General features: G+C 39.8%; 1 long non-coding RNA gene across 1 annotated transcript; it reads right to left on the bottom strand.

Moving 5' to 3' along the window:
* Positions 1 to 700: 700 nt before the first annotated feature.
* Positions 701 to 23,619, bottom strand: LOC140612087 (uncharacterized). The gene is made up of 3 exons (XR_012013398.1): positions 23,553 to 23,619; positions 22,444 to 22,687; positions 701 to 886 (listed from the first exon to the last, which is right to left on the bottom strand). It is a non-coding gene; the product is annotated as an uncharacterized lncRNA (long non-coding RNA).

Genomic DNA, 23,619 nt, shown 5'->3' with positions numbered 1-23,619 from the left:
AGAGACTTAAAGCAAAAAATCATTTGATCATCTTAATATGGGTAGAAAATAACATTTAACAAAATTCAATACACATTTAAAATCCCACAAAAACAAACTATGAATAGCAAGAACTTTTTTCAACTTGATTTTTTTAATGTCATGTATAAAATAAAATATCAATTAAAATCGATTTTCGGAGCACTTGGGTGGCTCAAAGGGTTAAACATCTGTCTTTGGCTCAGGTCATGATCTCAGGGTCCTAGTAACGAGCCCTACATCAGGCTCCCTGCTCACAGGGAAGCTGCTTCTTCCTATTCTGCCTAGTTATGCTCTCTCACATTCTCTCTCTTTCTCTCTCTCTCTTTGTCAAATAAATAAATAAAATCTTTAAAAAAAATACATAAAAATAAAAAATAAATAAATCATGATTTGCTACTCAGGTCAGAGGTAAGGCAAGAATCCGTATTCCTGCCTCTTTATTTCAACATTAGTACTTCTAGTCAGCTTAATAAGGTATGACAAAATAGGAAAAGCATAGCAAAACAAGAAATGAAACTCTTTATTCACAGATGACAGATTGTCCAAGTAGAAAATACTAAGGAATTTATCAAAAAGCTACTAAATATAAGTGGCTTAGCAGATGCATGAATTTCCTATGTTGCATTGCAAATTATTACAAAGTCAGGAGCTTAAGAAACAAATATTTATTGAATGGCGGTTTCCTTTAGATCAAGAGCACAGGCATGATTTAGCAGGGTTTTCTGTGTAGGGTTTCATAAGGCTGCAAAGAGTCATCAGTGCTAGATTCTCATCTGGGGAAATATCCACTTCCCCACTCATGTGATAATCTGCAGCATTCTATTCTTGTCAGTTGAGGTATTTGTGGCAGCTTGCTTCTTCTAGGCTAGCAAGGGAGAGAGAGTTTAAGATGAGTCAGCTAGCAAAAGAGAGTCTTAAATAATAAACATAATCATGGGAGTGACACTCATCATTTTTGCCACTTTTTATTGTTTAAAAGTAAGTCATAGGTCCCACCAATGCCAGAAAACCAAAAGTCAACTCAAGAATCTTTAAAATGACAATTCATGAAAGGAACTAATTTCTTGATATATACAAATGTCTTCTTTAAATACGTATTCATTTATTTTAAAAGATTTCATTTATTTATTCATGAGAGACACAGAGAGACAGGCAGAGACACAGGCAGAGGGAGAAGCAGGCTCCACGTAGGAAGCCCAATGTGGGACTCTGGGATCGCTCCCTGAGTCAAAGGCAGAGGCTCAACTGCTGAGCCACCCAGGCGTCCCTTTTTTGAATCTTTAAAGTCTCAAGAACCTTCTCTGATCTGCTGCAGATGATTGTGATGGGTAAGAATCTGTGTATCCCCAAACCTTTTGGGCCCCAGATGAAGGGCACTTGCTGCCTGAAAGAAAAAAAAAGATCTGCCAGTTGCTAAAGCTCCTGGGTTTCAAGTGCACCTTCATTAATGACTTTGCTTTTGGGCTGGTGAGATTGGGGACCTCAAAACGGCGACCCCGGGCCAGCAACCTCCCAATAACGCCGCCTTGCCGCCCTACCCTAACTTAGCACACAAGGACCCGTAACCCTTGCCCTAACTGGAGTGCCGCCCTGCCCCCATCTTCCCGCCAAAAGCTCTTTATAGTCCCCCTGCCGTTTGCCTGGGTGTGACTTCCCCGGCCCAAGGCTTCCTGGCTCCCTCCCCTGCGGCCGGAACCTCATCCGACAGCTCGTCCCATTAGAAGCCTGTTTCGACCAACTTCTGCCTGGACTCTCTATTCCATTTCACTGCCGATCGGATTAAACCCGACATTTGGTGCCTAAACAATCACTCACTGGCCCCCTGAGGGTACTTTTGCAGCCCAGTTCTCACGCACCTGGACAACCTCTAGACACCAGGGCAAGTGGCCCGAGGTCCCGCACCTCCGCCCTCGCCCCTCCCTCTGCTCCCAGTGCTCTATCGCTCAGATCCTTTGGGTGCGGGCGCCGCTCCCTCCCTCCCCTCCCTCCACCTATTCCCTCAGCTCCAAAAGCCCCCGAATCCTTTCCCCCTTCCCCTCTCTCGGAGTCTCCTGAGACCTTGGCCCGTCCACCTACTAAGGGGACACCAGCCCTCCCCTATCTGGAGCCCCCTGCCCCCTCTCCTCCTCCTGCCTCCCAACCGCGCACCTCTTTACCCACTTCTGACCCCCAACCTTCACCCCCTACCTCCCCCCTGATCTCCAGCAGGCAAGATCCCGCAAGGTCCCCTCCTCCCCTGACCTGGCTTGCCCCCTTCCAGAGGTGGCGGGAGCTGAAGGGGTTGCTCGGGGCCAGGCTCCTTTCTCTCTCCAGGACCTTTCCCAAATTAAAAAGTGGCTGGGCTCTTACTCTGCTAATGTGGGAAACTATATCAAGGCATCCCAATATTTGGCCCAGGCGTAGGACTTGACTTGGCATGATTTGCATGTTGTCCAGACCACAACCCTTACACGGGAGGAGAGAGCGTGTCAGGCTGCTGCCCGACAACACGCCGACCAGGGCCATGAGACCGACGCTGCTGCCCTGGGCGCTCAGTCCCTGCTGTGGATCCCGGCGGGATTATCAGGCGGGCCAGGAGGGCCACCCGTGCCACCGCAGGCCCGTCGTCTCAGTGCTGGCAGGCGGGCGGCCTCGGACAAGGCTGTCAACTATGATCGACTCGGGAAGTCGTTCAGAACCCAGGTGAAAACCCTGCAGTTTTCCTTAATAGGCTCACTGAGGCTCTAACCCAGTACACTCGCCTGGACCCTGCCTCCCCGGCCAGGGCTACTGCCTTGGCGACCCCTTATATGTCTCAGTCCTCCCCGGATATCCATAAAAAGTCAAAGAAGGCCGAGGAGAGTCCTCGAACTCCCGTTCCCAACCTGGTGAAAATGGCATTTAAAGTCCTTAACACCCAAGAGGAAGGGGCTGAACTTAAGAGGCAGGCCAGGCTCCAGCAGAAGGTCCCACCCTAGACCCCAGCCTTGGTGGCAGCCCTGTGGCGGGAGGGCTCCGGGAGCCCACAGAAAGGGGGAACCGACAACACCCCGCCTGGGGCTTGCTTCAGACCCGGCACCGAGGGACACTGGGCCCGTCAATGTCCCAATCCCCAGGAGCCAACGCGGCCATGCCCTCACTGTCAAATGAGGGGCCACTGGAAATCGCCTGCCCTGGTCTTGGAGGATCCTCAGCGCCTCCATGCAGAGGAAACCCTGAGCCGGTCAGTCCAGCCTTCCAGCTACTCGAATTGGATGATGACTGACAGGGCCCAGACTTGGACACCCCCTCACCTAGGCCGAGGTAGGGTCCTGCTCCAGGTAGTGGGTAAGTCCATCCCTTTCCTGTTGGACATGAGGGCGACCTACTCTGTTCTGCCTTCCTACTCAAGGGCCAGTTTCCCCTCTCCAGTAGCGGTAGTGGGAACTGATGGCCTCTATTCCATGGACCACCCCACTCCTCTCCTGCAGACTGGATGGGTTTCCCTTCTCACATTCCTTCCTTATAATTCCTTCCTGACCAGCTCCTCTCCTTGGCTGGGATATCCTACACACCTCAAGGCCACCATTCATCTTTCTCCCTCACCCACTGTTTCTACTCACCTCCTCTTCATCAAAAGTCCGGACATCTATCAACTTCTCCTCGTCTACATCCTGCTACCCTTCTACCTACCCCTTCTACTAACCCAGAACCCTCCCATTCCTGCCCTCAACTCCTGGAGGAGCTGACTCCTTCCATCCAGGACTTCACATCCGATCAACCCCTCCCTAACCCTGACCAAATACTCTTTGTAGATGGTAATTCTCATTGCCCCAGAAGGCCAGAGACACGCATCATATGCTGTCATTACCCCAGATGCCACCCTAGAGGCAGTCCCCTCGGTCCCCGGGACAAGCTCTCAGAAGGCAGAACTTTTAGCTCTCACCAGGGCTCTTCACCTGTCCAAAGGGCAATGAGTTACCATATACACTGACTCCAAATATGCCTCCCTCTTCACACATACACATTCTGTCCTCTGGCAAGAGCGAGCTCGGGTTTCTTACAACCTAGGGAACCCCCATAATCAATGGGCCCCTCATTTCAAAACTACTAGAGGCCCTCAGCCTTCCCACTGAAGTAGCCATTATCCACTGTCATGGACACCAATTCTCCAAGGACCCGGTGTGCCGGGCCAATAACAAAGCCAATTCCACTGCCCTAGACACTGCCTTAGGCTCCTCACCAGCTCCCCTCCTCTTCCTCAACACACCACATTCCCCCTCTTAGACAGACAGGAAACTCAGACACTAAAAAATGGGAAGAATAGCCGGGGAAAAGGCTTTTCTTCTTTCAAAAGAAACTCACTCTTCCAAACCATTTACACATTGGTCCCAAGACCTTACACCAGTTCCTAGAACCGCTTTTCCACATCTCCTAACGGTTATCGGAGAGGTGCATTAGTCTTGTAAAACCTGCTCTACTGTAAATGCTCAAGGGGGAATTTGCAGGCCGGGACCCAATCACCAGCTCTGTGGCTACCAACCTGGCAAGGACTGGCAGCTTGACTTTTCCCACATGCCACGCCATAAATCCTTTTGCTACCTATTAACCTTAGTGGAGACCTTTACAGGGTGGATAGAGGCTTTCCCCACAGCTCGGGAGATGGCAGATGTAGTGGCCACCCCACCATACTCATCAAACACATCATTCCGAGATTCGGCCTCCTGTGGACCCTATAATCTGACAATGGCCTGGCTTTCATCTCCAGCATCACCCAGCAAGTCTCCGAGGGCCTAAATAGTACCTGGAAATTCCATATCCTATATCACCCCCAGTCTTCGGGTAAGGTAGAGCAGGCCAACGGCCTTCTCAAGGAACATCTCACCAAACTTACCCTTGAAACCCACCTGTCCTGGCCAACCCTCCTCCCACTGGCTTTAACAAGGCTCAGAGCTACCCCTTGAGGGTCATCAGGTCTAAGTCCCTTTGAGCTTTGAGCTTCTCTACTAGGGGCAGCCCTTCCTGCTCACTCAAAATCTTCCATCATCACCTCCTCCTCTCCTATCTTACCTACCTTATCTAACTCTTCTAAGAGCCCACCTGTGGGCTCATGCGGATTCAGTCACCCCTACTCCAGGAGAACCCACACGAGATACTCCCCAAGCCCTGGCCCCAGGGGATAGTGTCCTGCTAAAGGAACTAGACCCAAAAACTTTACAGCCTAAGTGGACTGGTCCCTATACAGAGTTCCTTATGACCCCCATGGCCACCAAACTCACAGGACACCACCCGTGGGTACACATCTCTAAATTAAAGCAAGCCCCCTAGCAAGATGTATGGATGGCACAACCTTTAGGACCTACTCGAATACAGCTTTCGCGCCATCCTCCTCCTCCTGGTCCTACCTCCTAGTCACTCCACCACTGACCCTGGATTTAGGTAGAGGTTTTACATGACAGAAACCTGGGACCAGGGAATCTGGTCTCACCTTATTTCTACCACTGATTGTCAACCTTTAGGTTGCCAGGCTAGTGTCAATTTCACCTTTGATAGATTTTACTCCCTCCCTCCACCTAGTCCTGATCCTAGTTCTAATCCCATAATCTATTTCACCTATCATCAGACTCATCCTAACTGTCAAAATTATTGGGTCCAAACTAATGGAGGCTGTCCTTATTCTTACTGTAATATTCATCATCTTTGTCAGGGCCCTTTCACCAGTCCTTCTATGGCCCTTCGTCAACCTTGTCATTTCTACCAACAGTCCAGCAAATATGGCCTAACTGTTCAGGACCCTTGGGACCCCCGCTGGGCAACAGGGGTAATGGCAAAACTTTACTGCTGGGGTTACTACTCCTACCCTACCGCCTCCCTCCAAATCTATAGATCATTCATAAAGATCTTACAAAACCAACCCACCCTAAAAGATCAAGCTGACACCATATGCACCCAGGAACAACTTCTCCAAACCCACCTACAGACTAACCCACCAGGGTTCCTGCCTGAGGCTTCTCCTGGGTAAAACTTTTGCAACAAGGCACTTCCTTTGCCAACCTTTCTGGCATGGGCAATCTGTCCCATTGTTTTATCTGTGCCGCTTTAGGCAAAACTCCCCTTGTGGCTGTTCCCCTCCCCAATGCATTCAGCAACACCAGCCCCACACCCACACCTCCGGTGCCACATCCCTCTCTCACTAATGTTCCCCTATTTACTGACCCTCTCATCCATCAATTCCCCTTCTGTTATTCCACCCCTAACTCATCCCTTTGCAACGTCACCTGGTCAAACGTCACCTCTCATCACGCTCCTATTGGCGGTTTCTTTTGGTGCAATGGCACCCTATCTAAATCTCTCAATACCTCTGCCTCCCTCTTCTGTCTGCCTATCTACCTAGTTCCACAATTAACTATCTATAGTCAGGCAGAAATAGCCCTCCTTACCGGCCTTCCCCCAGAAAAACAAAAAAGGGCAATCTTTCCCCCACTGGTTATCAGGATCTCCCTGGGCTTAACCCTGGTGGCCATAGGATTGGGTCCGGGGGCCTTAATCCACTCTGTAGATTCTTCCAGGGACCTATCTGAAAGACTTCAGATGGCCATTGAGGCCTTGGCAGAATCTCTGGCCTCCCTTCAATGCCAGATAACCTCAGTGGCCCAGGTGGCCCTCCAGAACTGAGGTGCCTTGAACCTCCTCACTGCAGACAAGGGTGGAGCCTGCATGTTTCTCAGTGAAGGATGCTGTTACTACATCAGTGAAACAGGTGTAGTCGAGACCAGTCTCCACACCCTCACCAAAATTAAAATGAATTCGTGAAATGTCTCGGGTGTCAGTCAACCAACTCCTTTTACACCCCTACGTTTGCCTGCCCACCTCCGACATGCCCAACGACGCCCCTATATCAGCAGGAAGCAGTCAGATCTGAATCACTGCACCATTATAACAAAACAAAAAGATCGGAATGTTAGGCTGGCATGACTGGGGACCTCAAAACGGCCGACCCCAGGCCAGCAACCTCCCAATAACGTCGCCTTGCCGCCCTACCCTAACTTAGCTTACAAACCTGTAACCCTTTGCCCTAACTGGAATGCCGCCCTGCCCCCATCTTCCTGCCAAAAACTCTTTATAGACCCCCCTGCTTTTTGCCTGGGTGTGACTTCCCTGCTCTTTTCCTCCCCTGCAGGCCACTGGGAACCTCACCCGAGAGCGCATCCCATCAAAAGCCTGTTTCGACCAACTTTTGCCTGGCCTCTCTATTCCATTTCACTACCAATTGGATTAAACCTGACATTTGCTACTTGACTGAAATTGGTGACTTCTGTGCTTTTGCCAGTCAATGTCTGCCAGGTACCCTTTGCCTTCAAATGGTGGAGGATGGTGCCTAAGCCCTGGGTCTAACACTGCCAGGCCTGCCCCAGTGTTAATGGCCCATTAATCACCACTCAACAGCGTTCTGAGTCATTGCCTCTTTGGAAAGCACAACGCTGCTTCCTTACCTCATCCACCCTTGTCCCTCAGGATCTGGAAGGGTGGTAATTGTCTCCAGCTTGAAGCCCTTAGAGAACTATCTTCCAGTGGGAAGTGGTTACTAATTATCTATTAAAGTTGTAGTTGTTCTGAATGCACAAATAAGTAAATAAATTTTTAAAAAACGTCTTCTCAAGGCTCTTTAAAATGACAACTTATGAAATGAGCTAATTTCTTGATATATACAAACTACCAAAAATCACTAAAGGAGAAATGGATAAACTGAACAGTCCTGCACTATTAAAGGCATTAAATTTGTACTTAAATCTTTCCCCAAAGAAAACTCAAGGACCAAATAGAATCACTGGAGAACTCTGCCAAACATTTAAGAAAGAAATAACATTCACCCTACATAAATTCTTTCAGAAAATACAGAAAAAGATAACATTTTCCAACATTTTATGAGGCCAGCATAAACCTAACACTAAAATCAGAAGATGTTATTATAAGAGAACTTCAAGCCAATATTCTTCATGAAAATGGATGCAAAAATAACCTTAACACAATATTGAAAACAAAATGTAGACATTTGCAAAAGTGATAATACACAAAAACCATGCAGAATTTACCCCGAGAATTCAAGAGTTCAAATTTCAAAAATTAGACAATTTAATATAAGCAAACTAAAAAAAAAAATGAGTATCTCAATAAGTACAAAAGAAGACATTGATGAAAGCCAAAACCACATCAAAAATCTTCAACAAATTAGGAATAGTAAACATTTTCCTTGATATAATAAAAGGCTTGGATGGACACTTCCATCTGACATCATACGTTATAGTGAAACATTAAATATTTTGTCTTAAAGATCAGAATAAGAGCAACGATATCTCACTTGTACTTCACATTTTTACGAGGGTTCTACTGTAAACAGGTACAACTAGAAATAAAAGATATAAAGATCGAAGAAGAAAACCTATATTTTCAGATGACTTGATTATTCTCATAAAAATCCAAAAGAATCAACAACCAATAGAACTAAGTTAATTTAGCAAGATCGTAGGATAGAGGGACAATAAAAAACATCAACTGCAAAAAAACAAACAAACAAAAAAAAATCAACTGCATTTCTAAATATTAACATTTTAGAAAACAAAATTACATTTATATTTAAAAAGCATAAGAAACATTAAATATTGAGGAATAATTCTAATAAGAACTCTACTAGGCCTCTGCATTGCTGAACCATTATTGAGAGAAATTTTAAAATCTTACATTTCTCTTACATTTACATTGCCATGTTTACAGAATGGAAACTCAATATAGTTAAAATGCCTATTATTTCTAGAAAATATGGTTCAGTTCTAAAGTTTATGTGGAGCTACAAAGAATCTAAAATAGCTAAAATATACTTGAAAGAGAACAAAATTATAGGACTAGATTCCCTGAATTCAAAATTGACCTTAAAGTCACAACAATCTAGACAGAAAAGTACTTAGAGAACAAGCAGATTAACAGAATAGGTCCACACAAGATTAATCGTCAAAACTCACAAAACTGAACACCGAGGGTGTGTACTTTTTATCATATATAATTGATATCTCAGTACAACAAAAGGAAAAAATCAAAGTGAGAAATAATGAGTTCCTGAAATAAGTTAGTTACTACTCTGTTTGGTTCTTTGGTTCTAGTGACCGTTCTGTAATTTTATTTCTATTACTTCCACAACTGGTAACCCTACTTGAAGGCAGTTCCAACTTAACCTCTGTAATCATTTTCTGAAAAACATTTCCATGTTTCCTCCTAGTCTTCAGAATGAATCACAAATCAGTGAAAAACAGGATTTCCTGATCTGGGTTCTTCCTCTCTTTCCACACACCCACTTCCATACGTTCCTTTTATTGTACCTGGACTCAGTTCCTTGATTGTCTTGCTATATTACATGCTGCCCCACTTTCTCACTCCTCCCAATCTGTGTTAATCAGTGCTAATTTCATTGTTTCCTTGGCACAGTGCCCAGTACCTAATAAATGGGTCCTCAATGTAAAACTCTGCCAGACAAAGCACCTGGAATATACATGAATTTTATATTGAATCTTCTGATCCCTCCTATCATGTTCTACATTAGTGTTACACATACAGGCAGCTAAACTGACCAAATCCAAGTTTGCACCTGCCTTGCTTTTTCTTTTCTTTTCTTTTCTTTTCTTTTCTTTTCTTTTCTTTTCTTTTCTTTTCTTTTCTTTTCTTTTCTTTCCTTTTCTTTTCTTTTCTTTTCTTTTCTTTTCTTTTTTCTTTTCTTTTTTCTATTTTATTTCATTTTTTTGTGCTAAGCTTTTCAGGTTTCCACTAATAAACAAATATTCCACCATTACTAGTAAAATTAATCACTTAATACTAGTAAAAATACTAGTATTTCTAGATTTCCCTCTAAATATCTGGAAATTGGCTCCCAGGATAAAAATATAGAACACACAGTTAGGGGGAAAACAGTAAAATAGGGCTTTTATGCAATTTAAAATTATAGAAAAGTACTAAGACATGGGATAAATTTCAACTGCACAAAAATCTTTTTCCTGTCATAAATCCCCACACTCAAATTTTACCCTTTGCTACCTATGTCAAACTGACTTTACTATCCCAGCTAAGATACCTCCTCTTCCATGAAGGCTTTATTTTTATCATTATGCTTTTTTAATTTCTTTAGACTAGGTTGGATGCCCCTTTACATCACAAAGCTGTGCCTTATGATGAGAATCTCATCTCGTTCCATTGTAATTGCTTCCTTATATGCCTTCCTCACTGGACTATGAAGTTTTCCAGGGTAGGATACTACCTTATTTATATCTGTATTCCCCTGCACAGCATAGAGGGACTCCACAGAGCTGTGTGCTAAGTTAATGTTTGAAGTAGTAATGATTACAGACTGTCTGATTGCTTGAACAGAGTTTTTACACACCTCCTGGGACTTATAATATTAATCAGACTTGGATCATCATTGCCATACCTAACACTCAGAGAAAAAATGTACAAAACAGCCATGATGCACATATCCAAAAAAGGAGCTGTCTAGGAAAAGCATTTTCTCACTTGTAAGATGTTCAGGGTCATCCAATAAGTCAATTTATATGCATTTCTAATTAGATTTTCTAACAAAAAGTAGGTGATTTTTGAGCTTCTGCTCTTATTTTTAAATGCATTGATTGGCTTAATATCTTGAGATGGCCCTCCTATGTAATCCCAGGTAATGCAATGATCTATTGCTTCCAGTTATGATGTTCAAATACGTAATTGCAAATATTGAAAAAGAAATAAAACTCTGAATACCACACTATATTTATTTCAAATTCCCCTGTTTGTCTCATTCCAAGGATTATACTGCTTTAAAGGCTCATAAATAGTGTTTCTTCATTTCCTCTGTTGAGGTCTGGAAGGTAGGGTTTGATTTGTATTTGTCAACGTCTTAATTTCTTCCAATACTATTTCAAAAAAATAAGTTTTTCTTAATTCATTCTTCTTTGTATATTTAAGCTCTCTGACCTGGTGTGAATTTACCATCCCTATATTCAGCCACTTTGCTATGTCAGAAACAAATCCAGTAACAGCGAATATGCTTCACAGGATAAACATTTAGGAAAATATTGTTTTTGCATAATACTTTATTTTATGATAGGAATGCCCAGATTTTATTTTCTTCTTTCTGTGGTTCCCGCCCCCCCACCCCAGATTCATCTGCAGAACTTCCTACTGAAAATCTAATGAAAGGGAAACAGAAATGAATGCCAAAAAACACAGGGGCTACTATAGCACAATATCATAGATGTAAAAACCATGGAAATTTATTTCTCACAGCTTTTTAAAAGATTTTTATCTTATTTGAGAGAGACAGAGAGCATGAGCAGGGGGAGGAGCAAAGGGAGGAAATCTCAAGAAGGCTCCATGCCCAGCGTGGAACCCAGCAAAGGGCTCAGTCTCAGGACCTAAGCCAAAATCAAAAGTTGGATGCTTACCTGACTGAGCCACTCTCACAGTTCTGGAGGCTGGACATCCAAGATCGAGGTCTGGGTAGATTCAGTGTCTAGTGCAGACCTGCCTCCTAATTGGTGGATAGAAGCTTTTTTCACATAACCTCACATGGCCTGAGGAACAAAAGAGCTCTCTGAGGCCTGGCTCTAATCTCCTGATGAGGGCACCACTCTCCTGAATCAATTGCCTTCCAAAGTGTTCAACTTCAAATACTATCACTTTGGGGGTTCGGGTTCAACATAGGAATTCGGAAGGGATGAAAATATTTAGTCTATTGCAACTAGTAACTGTGACTGTATGTCGATCCACAACCAAACTTGCTAATTCTTCAAGGTGATTCACATTTGGTTGTCATCATCCAATCAGCAAATTATATACTGAAAATAACCAATAGTTGACTAGAGATAAGGCAATTTTTGTTAATTTCCTTTATTTCACTTTTGACTCACTCTGTTATATTTGAAAATTTTATATAAAACAATATACTGGGCAGCCCGGGTGGCTCAGCGGTTTGGCGCCACCTTCAGCCCAGGGCATGATCCTGGAGACCTGGGATGGAGTCCCACATCGGGCTCCCTTCATGGAGCCTGCTTCTCCCTCTCTCTGCCTGTGTCTCTACCTCTCTCTCTCTCATGAATAAACAAAAACCTAAAATTTGAAAATTGGCAGAAAAGTGTCTTTTTCTGTAAAATATAAGTCTGCTGCATATAATTACTATTAATGCTACACTGTAGAATATTTCATATGTGTATATATATAGTGTTATAAAGACAAACTACTTTTTATCAATTAACCTGAGGAATTTTCATGTGTCATTAAAATATTCCACTAAAGTATCATTATTTGGCATTTAGAGTCTTTGTAAAAAGATTGTGGTTATAAATATAAACTCACACCTATCTTGGTTTGTAGTAATGCTTTAGGATATATTCCTAGATATGAAATTAGCACATCCCAGATTATGAACACATTAAAGATTTTTGATACATACTGGTAAATGGATTTCAAGAACTAATATGATTGTCTCTGGTCTGACCATTTTTATTTAAGTTATGAGTCAATTCTTGCATGCCCTGGTCATAGCTTCCAAGGAGAATGATAATTTCAGTAAGGAAGCATCATCATCCACTTTTTCCCCTTATTCATTTGAATTATATTGTAGGATATCAGAAAGCTATCAACAATAGCCTTGGCTGGACAGAGTTTTGCAAAGACCACACCATTCTTGAGGGGGCAGCATTGGTACTGGATGTACTAAGCAGAGCAGTGGTAAGGATGAAAAAAACTCTGAGATCTCATAAATGTAATATTTACTAATGTTGTAACTTGTGCAAATTACTTAACTTCTGGGTTTTGGAGTCCCCATTCATGAAATGGAAATTCATCCTTCACTCGTTGATTCACTCAATCATTTGTTTAAAAATATATGTTAAGTTGCTTCTATGTTCCAGGCACTACTGTAGGTGCTAGGAATGAAGTAATGAACAAAACACTCAAATACCTTGTGCTTATGGAGGTTATACTTCACTGGGAGAGATAAAGAAAGAAACAAATAGAAAACAGTATGCCATGAAGAAAAATTTAAATGTGAAGAGATAACAAGGCCCAGGGTACTTTTATCCACAGAGTTGAGAGAAGGTAGTGCCGAAGGGTAGCAGCTACACAAATGAGGTAAGGAAATGAGACTATAAGCGTATCTGGGCTATCTGAAGTGCCCACCTCTGGAATTTCAGTTTTGCTTTGGTTTGAGCTGTCAATAGAAAAAGCTCTTGGAGAAAAATAATATTCACTCCTATCACAGGCTTTATGAGAGGCTCAACTTAACCTGGTTGAATTTTCTCTTGACATATTTATTTCCTTTCTCAGCTAGTGCCCCCAGTTTCTGGAAAAGAAACTCAATAAGTTAAATGGAGAAAATCAATAAGAATCCAGCTTATTCTCCCTTAAAATATATTAGAAAGTAAGATATCAGCATTCAACACAGATTGACAGACTTCAGACACAGAAGACAGGATTGAAGGTGGATTTGAGATCTAAAGTTTGTTCATCTGGACTGGGTTTGTTCACTGATGAGGATAGGGGCTAGACTAAGTGATCTTTCCTTTTGTAACTTTATTTCTGTTGTCTACAGAACGATGAAATAACCATCACTTTTCATGGTTGCCGTGGAGATTAAATAAAATACTGAGTGCTGACACATGGCAAATGATAAAAGATTGTTAGCTACTGTTATTGTTGCTATGAATAAATTGGCCAAGACCATATTTCTCATTGTGATGCCTCCCAAGTTCCTTTTTAGTCATGTGGAGAACAGGCTTTGAGTCCTTAGATATCATGCCATGCAATCACCTTATTTTATCTTTGAGAACATTGATTCACAGGGGATGGCCATGGCCAGTTGGAGTCCTGAAGGTCTTCTTGCCACAGCCACCAGAGACTATCACATTACTGGGTGTACCTTATCTCTTATAATTATACCTTCACTTGGCATTCCTACCGAACAACTCCCACAATGTTTAATTTCTAGTTAAAACACTGCAGTTTGCTCAAGCTGACAGCTTCACCTCTGCATATGGTTTCTGTCAAGATACTTAAGAATTTCTTTCCTGCTGCCTTTTGATCCTAATTATGGCCAGCTGTAAACTAATTAACCTCTCTAGGTGTCTCCCAGGAGGTTAGAGTGCCCGGTAGCCAGGGCAACAGCGGCATTGCAGCTGGAAATAAATGATAACATAGCATATTGATTCGCCAGGCCTGCTAACCACATGGTAATTTCCTCACAGTCTTCTTGCTGGCAGAGATAACAAAAGCAATCAAGAGAGAGGCTTTTGTGATGGGTAAGGACTTAAATGTTCCTATTGTTTTAACTTTTTTCCACAGGCTAGTATCTAACTGGAGTAAACTGCAAATGAACGAATTAATTGATGAATGAGTGAATGAATGAATATATGTGAGTGAATAAAACAATGCACAGCTATGGCATAAAATGAACTAATCAACTCAAAGGTATTGGTTTTGTGTTGTCCACTATGTTATAAGGGTTTTGCTTCATCCACGGTGCTGGTGCTGGGAGGAGAGATATAAGGAGGTCAAGGATGAGCTGCAGCCCTCAAGGAATGTGATATCTAATCAAGGGATAAGGGAATCATTCCACCTAAAACTTCCAAATTTATGTTTCAAGACTTCTGTTGTGTTTTGTTTTTGTTTTTAATTGCTCTCTCTTTCTCTCAATCTTTGTGTATCTCTCTCTCCCTCTCTACTTATGTATACTATAATATACTAAAATATATTTTCACATGGATATATAAATATATTCATTTTCTTTTTCTATTTTAATTTGTATTCTCCACTAACCATTTCTGGGAAAAGCCATGTCTTTTGCAACATTGCATCTCCAATGATTTTACTGGGATATGTTCCATAAAAATTACTTGATTTGTATCACTGATTAAAGAACAACAACAAAAAATTCCTCTCTGCTGAATACAAGATATGAACTGAAATTTCAAGGTTATTAGAATGAGAAGCATCTTGGGACAAACTCCCAAAGAATTAGAGTCTATCAACACTTCTGTCTTTGAGGAAATATATCATTTTTTTCCCTCATGGTATTTAAATCAAGGGCATGTCTGTCTTGTCCCTCTCCTATCTTGGAAGAATAAGGAAATTGAAGGGATGATTTAGAAAGTTTTTTCCTCAGTATGTCCCAAATTCCCTCAAATATCACTTAATTTTCCTGTCTGCAACATGAGACAAATGTAAGCCCAGATGAGTGACATGAGTCCTACAAGATCACTAGACTACCTGGCAAATAAACTTCTCAAATCTAATCTTCTTGTGGTATTCAGAAACTAGAACCTAATAATAGTGTATAACTATTAGTTAAATTTTAACAAATAATGAGATTTTTTTTTTTTTTGCTTTGGCTGTGCATATTATTTCAAAATAACTTCTCATATGAAAAGGTAATTAAGATTTTATTCTTGTGTTTCATTTTTATAAGGCTAGCTAGCATTCCAGACTTATTCTCTTAGATATGTTCTTCTACAAAAGTGATGACACCAAATGCCTTAACTGTAGACAGTCCATGACTAATTGTCTTAAATATCTGCTAAAATATAAAAATTTGACTTTTTATACATATATACATATATATCAAAATGCTTAGTAAAGTATAAAATTATTTACCATATGTATTTTAAAGGAATGCAAACTATTTAGCGGAGTTAACAATTCCTCATTACTCCTCAATGTTTATCCATCGCTATTTAATAATCCTGGATTAGAATTCCTTTCCAAGCCAATTCTAACATGTATTTTCACACTCAGCAGTTCCCAAGAAAATTAGGGTTCCCAAGAACACAGGTCTTCAGGATGTTATTAAATATATTACAAAATCAAAAATGTCAAATCAGTTTAAGACATGCTAGATTAGAGAAATTTTAACTTATCTGTTTTCTGCCATACTATTGGATCTTTAATACAATTATTGGTATTGTGCAACCTCATAAAGAGCATGATTTCCAAATTTATTGACCAGTATTCTATCTTCCCTTGTCATTTTCTGAAAAATGCTCTCAACAGGGAAAGGTGTCCCAAATGCCCTGATAGTGTTCAGGTTATCTGAAGGTCTAATATTCTAATTCAAGTTTGCAAAATTTATTTTGTGCAACTTCCATTTGCTCTGCTTAGTTAAGAAGATGACAAACACTCCTATTCATTGCCCTCCTTATCATGAGCATGGTGAATTCTAATGTACCTCCCTGTACGAAGAACTACATCTTCTTTAAATCTTGCAATTCTTAGGAGAAACCTTATGACCCATTCCTTCCCTGTAACTTCACTAAACTATGTAATGTCCCAGAATTCCTTAGTTATCTTCTCCTTCACCTTCATCTTTTACTTCCTATTCCTCTCCTACCGCTCTTCCACTTCCTCCTCTTCTCCTCCTTCTTCTGCTCCTCCCCCCTTCCTCTTCTTCTTCCTTCTCCTTCTTCCTCTTCTCTTTCATGGGAAGAAGAGCAAAGAAGACAGAAGGATGAGATCCCCAGTGGCAGCATCACATCCCTGTGACTTTTAACCAATTACTTTACTACACTGTTCTTACACTTAGCCCCTGGCAGTTTGCTAAAGCTCTCCCAGCCTGATTTGCTTATATTGCTTCTGTTGACTCACTGACGACTACATTGAGGATTTTGATATTTGATAAATCTTGCTTCCTGGTAGAAGCTACTTTTCACCTAGGGAGGCAGGGAATTAGCAAAATTCCAGGCTATACTGGACTTTTCCATGTTATAAATACAAAAACAAGAGCCAATGACTTAACTAAATAATTTTTTCTTTATGAAAAATTATTTTCAAGCATTCTCCTCTCATATTTTGCAATCATGTGAGGTGCTTTATTTTTTTAATCTTATGTCTTATGGTACTAGAAGGAAAATGTACTTCTGACTGTATTAATATAAACAAATGTTTAATTATTTAAGGGGAAGTATGGAAAGAAATCTTGGTTTTAATCATTAAATGTTGTTAATTAAATGTAACTTTATTATTTCTAGGCATATTACTAATGTCAAGTGTTACAAAAAGATTCAGTGAGCAAACCCTTACAAATGTTTTAATATGTACACCTATTTTCTTTAATTAGCATGAATTCACATGCAACTTGTTTTCCAAGTTTTGTTGTTTTACTTCGCTTCCTAGGTTGAGTAAATATCCCCTTTGCTGTCTTTTTTTATCTTATTAATTTGCTTAGTAAGCCTTTATATATATAAAATACTAAAATAAAGATCAGACTATCCTCAAATGTTTTTTATTCTGATGCTCAGAGTACAATGTTTGTGTTGTTTAGCCAAAAAGGATAATTAAGTTTCTGACAAAATGGTGTCTGTAGATATTCCTCAAATTGAATTCAGGGACAACTTGGATATAGGGACAAGAAACAAAAAAATTCAAGGACAGATTAAAATCTTACTGAATTTATATCAAATTTTACTGAACTTAGACTGAGCATGTGTTGTACAAGCAAAGGTCTTAGAAACTGGTTTTTCAAAGACAGTCCTCTATTTATACATATTATCAAGTTGTGCTATAATTCTTTGGTTTGTACATCTCTCTGATTCCAGTAGGTTGGGCTGCTGGCAGACAGAGTCGGACCCAAGGATATTCTTAGGGAATTAGTGGAATAAATATTTAAATAAATAAGGACTTTATTTATTTATTTATTCATGAGTGACATAGAGAGAGAGGCAGAGACATGCAGAGGGAGAAGCAGGCTCCATGCAGGGAGCCCTATGTGAGACTCCATCCCGTGACCCCAGGATCACACCCTGGGCGGAAGGGAGGAGCTAAACTGCTGAGCCACCCAGGCGTCCCAGTGAGGAATACTTTTAATTGGAACTTCCAACCAAACATGTCCCTATGAGTCCTCCAAATTATTATTACCTAAATAACTATATATGTATATAGCCAGAATCATCCTGTGATTGAGTTTTGTATATTTCATGCTATCAATGACTTACTCATGAAGTATCATAGAAATAAGTTGTTGCTTTTCCAAAAACATGGAATTTGTATCTGTAGGCAATATGTATGCTACGTATGTGTAGATAGATACATACATAAATGTATTCTGTATATATATGGTATTTATATATAATTATGTATATGTACATATTCAATGTATTATGTATCTATTTATATCTATTTGTCCATTACAGAACTATTTTCAATTGAAGTAAGGCATAAGGGATAAAAGGAAATTAGCAGAGAATAAGAGAAATTCTAAAAAACCAAAAACTTAAGAATTGTGCAAAATTACTGAATTTCCAGTCTCAAAAAGACTTACTGAAAGACAATTTTCCTACATTAAATTTCTAGGAATGCTTAATATTTCAAAAATAAAAGACTCACTTGAGCCTCAATATGAACCTGAAATCAGACTTCAATTTATTACTGCCAATTAAATTGAAAGAATCAAAATGTAAATGAGTAACATTTTTCAGTGACCCATATATCAAAGCCAAAGCCAAAGACATATCTTCTTAGAAAAAGACATTCTAGCCGATTATCTCATTTTATTCTTCTTCACATTGGTAGGGAAGAATCTGGAAGCCATAGGACCTTGATCAGTTAATATGACTCTATAGTACTGGGCCACCAGTCCATGTCCAGACTAGTTTATTTATACACTTACTGTGTGCTGGATAGTATTCTACAAGGCTTGGTAGAACATACAAAGAGGATAAAGCTTAGTCCTTGAAATACTTGAAACTGCAGAGACAATATAGCATGATGCAAATATTTTAGAGAATATATTTGCAAACTATATATTTTATAAGAGATTAATATCCATAAAAACAAATAACTCTTAAAACTCAACAACAAAAAACACAAACCACCAAATTCAAAAAACAGGCAAAGGACTTGAATAGACATTTCTCTAAGAAAGACATATACAAACAGCCAATAAGCACAGGAAAAGATGCTCAACATCACTAATTATTAGGGAAATGTAAATCAAACTACAATAAGCAAGGACCCCTGGGTGGCTCAGTGGTTAAGCATCTGCCTTCAGCTCAAGACATGATCTGGGAGTTCCAGAATTGAGTCTCACATTGGGTTCCCCACAGGGAGCCTGCTTCTCCCTCTGCCTATGTCTCTGCCTCTCTCTGTGTCTCTCATGAATAAATTTAAAAAGTCTTAAAAAAAAAAAACTACAATGAGCTACCGCGCACACTGATAGGATTGTAAGGATGTAGAGAAATTGGAATCCTTGTGTACTGTTGGGAATTTAAATTGGTACAGACTCTCTGGAACACAGTAAGTCATCTCCTCAAAAAATTAAAAATAGGGGTGCCTAGGTGGCTCAGTCAGTCAAACCGCTGGTTCTTGGTTTTGGCTTAGGTCAAGATCTCAGGGTCATAGGATTGAGCCCTGAGTTGGGCTCTGCACTTAGTGCAGGGTCTGCTTGAGATTCTGTCTTTCCTTCTCCATTTCTCCCTCCTCCCCATCTCATACTCTCTCTCTCTCTCATAAATAAATAAATAAATAAATTAATTAATTAATTAATTAATTAATCTTTAAAAAAATTAAAAATGGAATTGCCATATGATGCAGCAATCCCACTTCTGGGCTTTATGTAAAGACCTAAAAGTGGGGTCTCAAAGAGATATTTGCATATCCCTGTGCATAGCAGCATTATTCATAATAACTAAAACATGGAAGCAATCCAATGTCAACCAAAGGATGAATGGAAAAGCAAAATGTGGTAAATAATACATTGGGTTATTATTCAGCCTTTTTTTTTAAAAAAAAAAAAAAAAGGAAAGAAATTCTGACATATGCTACAACATGGATGGAACTTGAGAATATTAGGCGGAGTGAAACAAGCTAGTCCAAAAAAGTCAAATAATACATGATTCCATATGTCCCAGGTTCTTACAATAGTCAAGATTATAGAGAAAGAAAGTATAAGTGTAGTTGTCAGGGCCTAGGGAAAAGAGAATGGGAAGTTATTTTTTCATGGTTATAGAGTTTTAGTTTTACAAGATGAAAAGAGTTCTTTCTGTATATGGAGGCTACTGATGGTTGCATAAAATTATAAATGCATTTAATATCACTAAACTATACAGTGTAAAATGATTAAGATGGTCTGTTATGTGTATTTTACTGCAATAAAAATAGCTGTTCCATTTAGTTCAACCCAATAGTTAGTGTTCAATAAATTTTAGCAATCATTATTAACACAATATCTAGAGACTGGTTTTGTTCAACAAATACTTAGAATACAAACCAATATTTTCACATAAGCTAAGAGGCAAAGATATTAAATATTCTAACATGAGATGCATATTAGCTATATCAGATAGTAGGAACACAGTCAGCAAGAGCAGCACTTCTGTGCACCTGGATCACCTAGGGTATTTCTAGAATGTATATTCTTACCTTGTAAGGGTAGGTAGGGTTTGAGATTCTGCATTTCAAACCAGTTCCTAGGGAACACCCATTCTGCCTTCGCAGGCCCACACTGATCATTAGGAACCAGAAGGACAAAGAGGAAAGAAGAAAGTGACTGAAAGATGAGAAAGATGAGTGCCACCTGAAGGCAGCCCGATACCTTTTCTTAGCCAAAATGGAGGATTAGAAAGGAAATGGAGAAAGAAGATAGGCAAGAGAAATCCAGTGCATCCAGGAGAAATGTCATTGTTATGGCCATGGGCAGACAGAAAAAGCTCCCTGTAGGCCAAGTGTGTTTGAGTCACTGATGGGCTTAAGTAAACTTTGCAATCAGAGGTAAACCTGGGTTTTACGGAGTCTGAGATTTATTTTTCTAAGGACGGTGGCTCTTTCAAAGAAAAACTGTATGTATATACACACACACATACATACATATATATATATATATACACACAGTTACATATACTGTATAAATATATACAAATATATATGTATAAATATAAATACATATACTATATTTTATATTATAAGATATGAAATTAGAATGAGAAAAAAGCAAATTTACAAACTTTAAAAGCTGTGTATCATGAATATCACATTATCAAAAAATTTAACATAATTTGAGGGGATTAAACCACATAAATCCTCAACTTAATTTTTAACCCACAGCCATTCCAGCAGCATGGGAAACATGGAGAGTATAATGGGAGAGAGTTGAAGTAGACAAATAGTAGCTATTTTAATCTTCTGTGGGCAATATATATTACTTTTGCAAATTTTATTGGATATATGGCCGTGTTAACACAGAGATAAGTAAAGAGTTTATGCAGATTAAGGTTTGGAAGTTTAAGCTTTGTGGCTTAAAGAGATATATACTTCAGCTTGGGCTTCTGTATTTTGCTGTCCCTGCACGTCCCCCAGTCCAGGGTGAAGATGTGGGCTGGGAGACAACTGTAAAAAGCATTTTCTCTGATGTTTGTGGCAATCATGTAAATGACCAGAAGATATCTCTATAAAATGTGCATGGGCATAATTGTAGCATAATTCTGTTGTGGATTAACTATTTAAAAGAGGACAGAGAAAGAGCATATGGCCTAAATGCAAGAGAAAATGAGTTGGAGAAACCAGGAGAAGAGATGGTAATTCCCAGCATGGAGTTAAATTATCTTGCTTTTTTTTCTTTTTCAAAATATGATTTTTTATACTTATTTTTTTAAGATTTAATTTTTAAGTAATCTCTACACCCACTGTGGGACTTAAACTCACAATTCCACGATCAGAAGTAAGGTCCTCTAAGACTAAGCCAGCAAAGTGCTCTTCTATTGACATTATTTAATGACTGAATGGAATAATGGGGTTGCCCATATGAGGCAAATGATTGGCAAAAGCTGCTTCTCCAATTATCATGAAAGGTATGTACCTACATATATTTCAGTACTTTTGTTTATTCTGTACTTTTTTTTCACCCCCTATAAAACAGACTATCATCTTGAATATGGCTTAACGTGATGTCCTTACACAAGAGTTGTCAACTGTGTCTGTGTGTGTCCCTGTGTGTAAAAAAAGAACAAAGCAAAGGATGAGTAGCTCTCTGTGGTTTAGCTCGGTTTCTTAACTACAGTGACTAGACACACTGGTTTGTGGTAATTCATCCTGGATTGTGTCATAAATAATTTTCTACCAATAACTGTTTAAGTACCAAAGGTTGGAAACAATTTTTTTTGAGTGTGAGAGGTTATCCCAATTCCAATATTATTATTTACTTTCATTTAAATATGGCACCTTTAATAAAGAAGAAAGAGTTGAATTTATAAATATTGTGCCTAACTCTTTGAACATAACTCTGGGTAGATCACATGAGCTAATTGAACACATGAACCTAATTCTTCACCATGAGCTATCACACAGAAGCAGAATGTCCCTGACCATTTTCCAAAAACTTAGTGGATTTAGAAATTGAGTTTGGAAAATCAACCCAAAGAATTATAAAGAGATATTTTTAAAATGGGAACTTACCATACAAAGGTTATCAATTTTTAAAAAGCTATCATATTTCAGTCCTTTACATCTCCAACTTTCTCAGGTTTTCAAAGGCAATCATCTCAAGTATCACTCCAGTCAAACCTGAGGTTGCTAGACGATGTCTCCAAGAGTTAGCAGAGTCTGAATGACTTTTTTTAGTCCCACCTCACTTCTGTTAGCATTTCCTCAGGGAGTCGATGTTGATATTGTCAGAGGTTTTGGCATGCCTGTCTTGCTACTAATGGATAGGACAGAGATTACACAGTCTACTTAACAACCAACAAGCAAGAAGAGTGTTTGGGTGTGAATATCGTGTTAGGTCTTGCTTTATTCTCAGTTCTCCTTATAGTTCCTTCCCCCTCATAAGGAGGAAAGCACTGGTTATCTAATCCACTTCTGAAATGTCTATTCTCTGTATGCAGTGTTTTGGAAGAATCTCTCCATAGATATTTCATGAAAGTTTATTGTAGGCTGTAAGCTAGCTGTGCAATATTCACAAAGGATAGTTAGCATGTTGACCACAAGGAGTTTGCAGTTGAATGGAAAAGACATATATGTACCAGATAATTCTAATGCAGTATGGTAATAGCAATTCTAATGCTATCTGTAGGGTTTGCTGTGAATGCAATGTTCCATCCAGACATGGAGAGCTCAGTGAGAACCAACCAAAGGAGGTGACAGGAACATAACAAGGCTATTGTAGTTAGAGAATGGGGGACAAGGAATAAGGTGGAATAAAACATAGTTGGAGAGATTGTTACAAGAATATTCCAGGCATATCAACCATATGGAATTTATTCAAAGGTGGTGGACATTTATTGAAAAAATGTAGGTAGAAGAGTTAAGCGATATGCTTCACACACGGGATGATTTAAGCCAGTTAGAATTATATTGCATTGGCCCAGAGAAGAGGATGTGGGAGGTTGGTTTAGAGGTAGTAGCCATGGTGTTGGTGAGGAATGGATATATTCTGTATACATTTTGGGGACAGAACCATAGGATTAGGTACCAGATTGGATGTGAAAGAAAGACAACACTGAAAAATCGAGAAAGAATAGCAAAGTTATGGCTTAAGTAGCTAAGAGAATAATGGTACTACTTACTGACGTGGTTGATGGTTGATAACAAGAAAGAATTCAGTGTTTTACAAAATAAAGTCCAAGATGAGCT

The sequence above is a fragment of the Canis lupus genome, chromosome 20, assembly GCF_048164855.1.
Source record: "Canis lupus baileyi chromosome 20, mCanLup2.hap1, whole genome shotgun sequence".
NCBI classification, from domain to species: Eukaryota; Metazoa; Chordata; class Mammalia; order Carnivora; family Canidae; genus Canis; species Canis lupus.
Note: the sequence above shows the minus strand (reverse complement) of the source record. Positions and strands in the feature narration are given on the sequence as shown.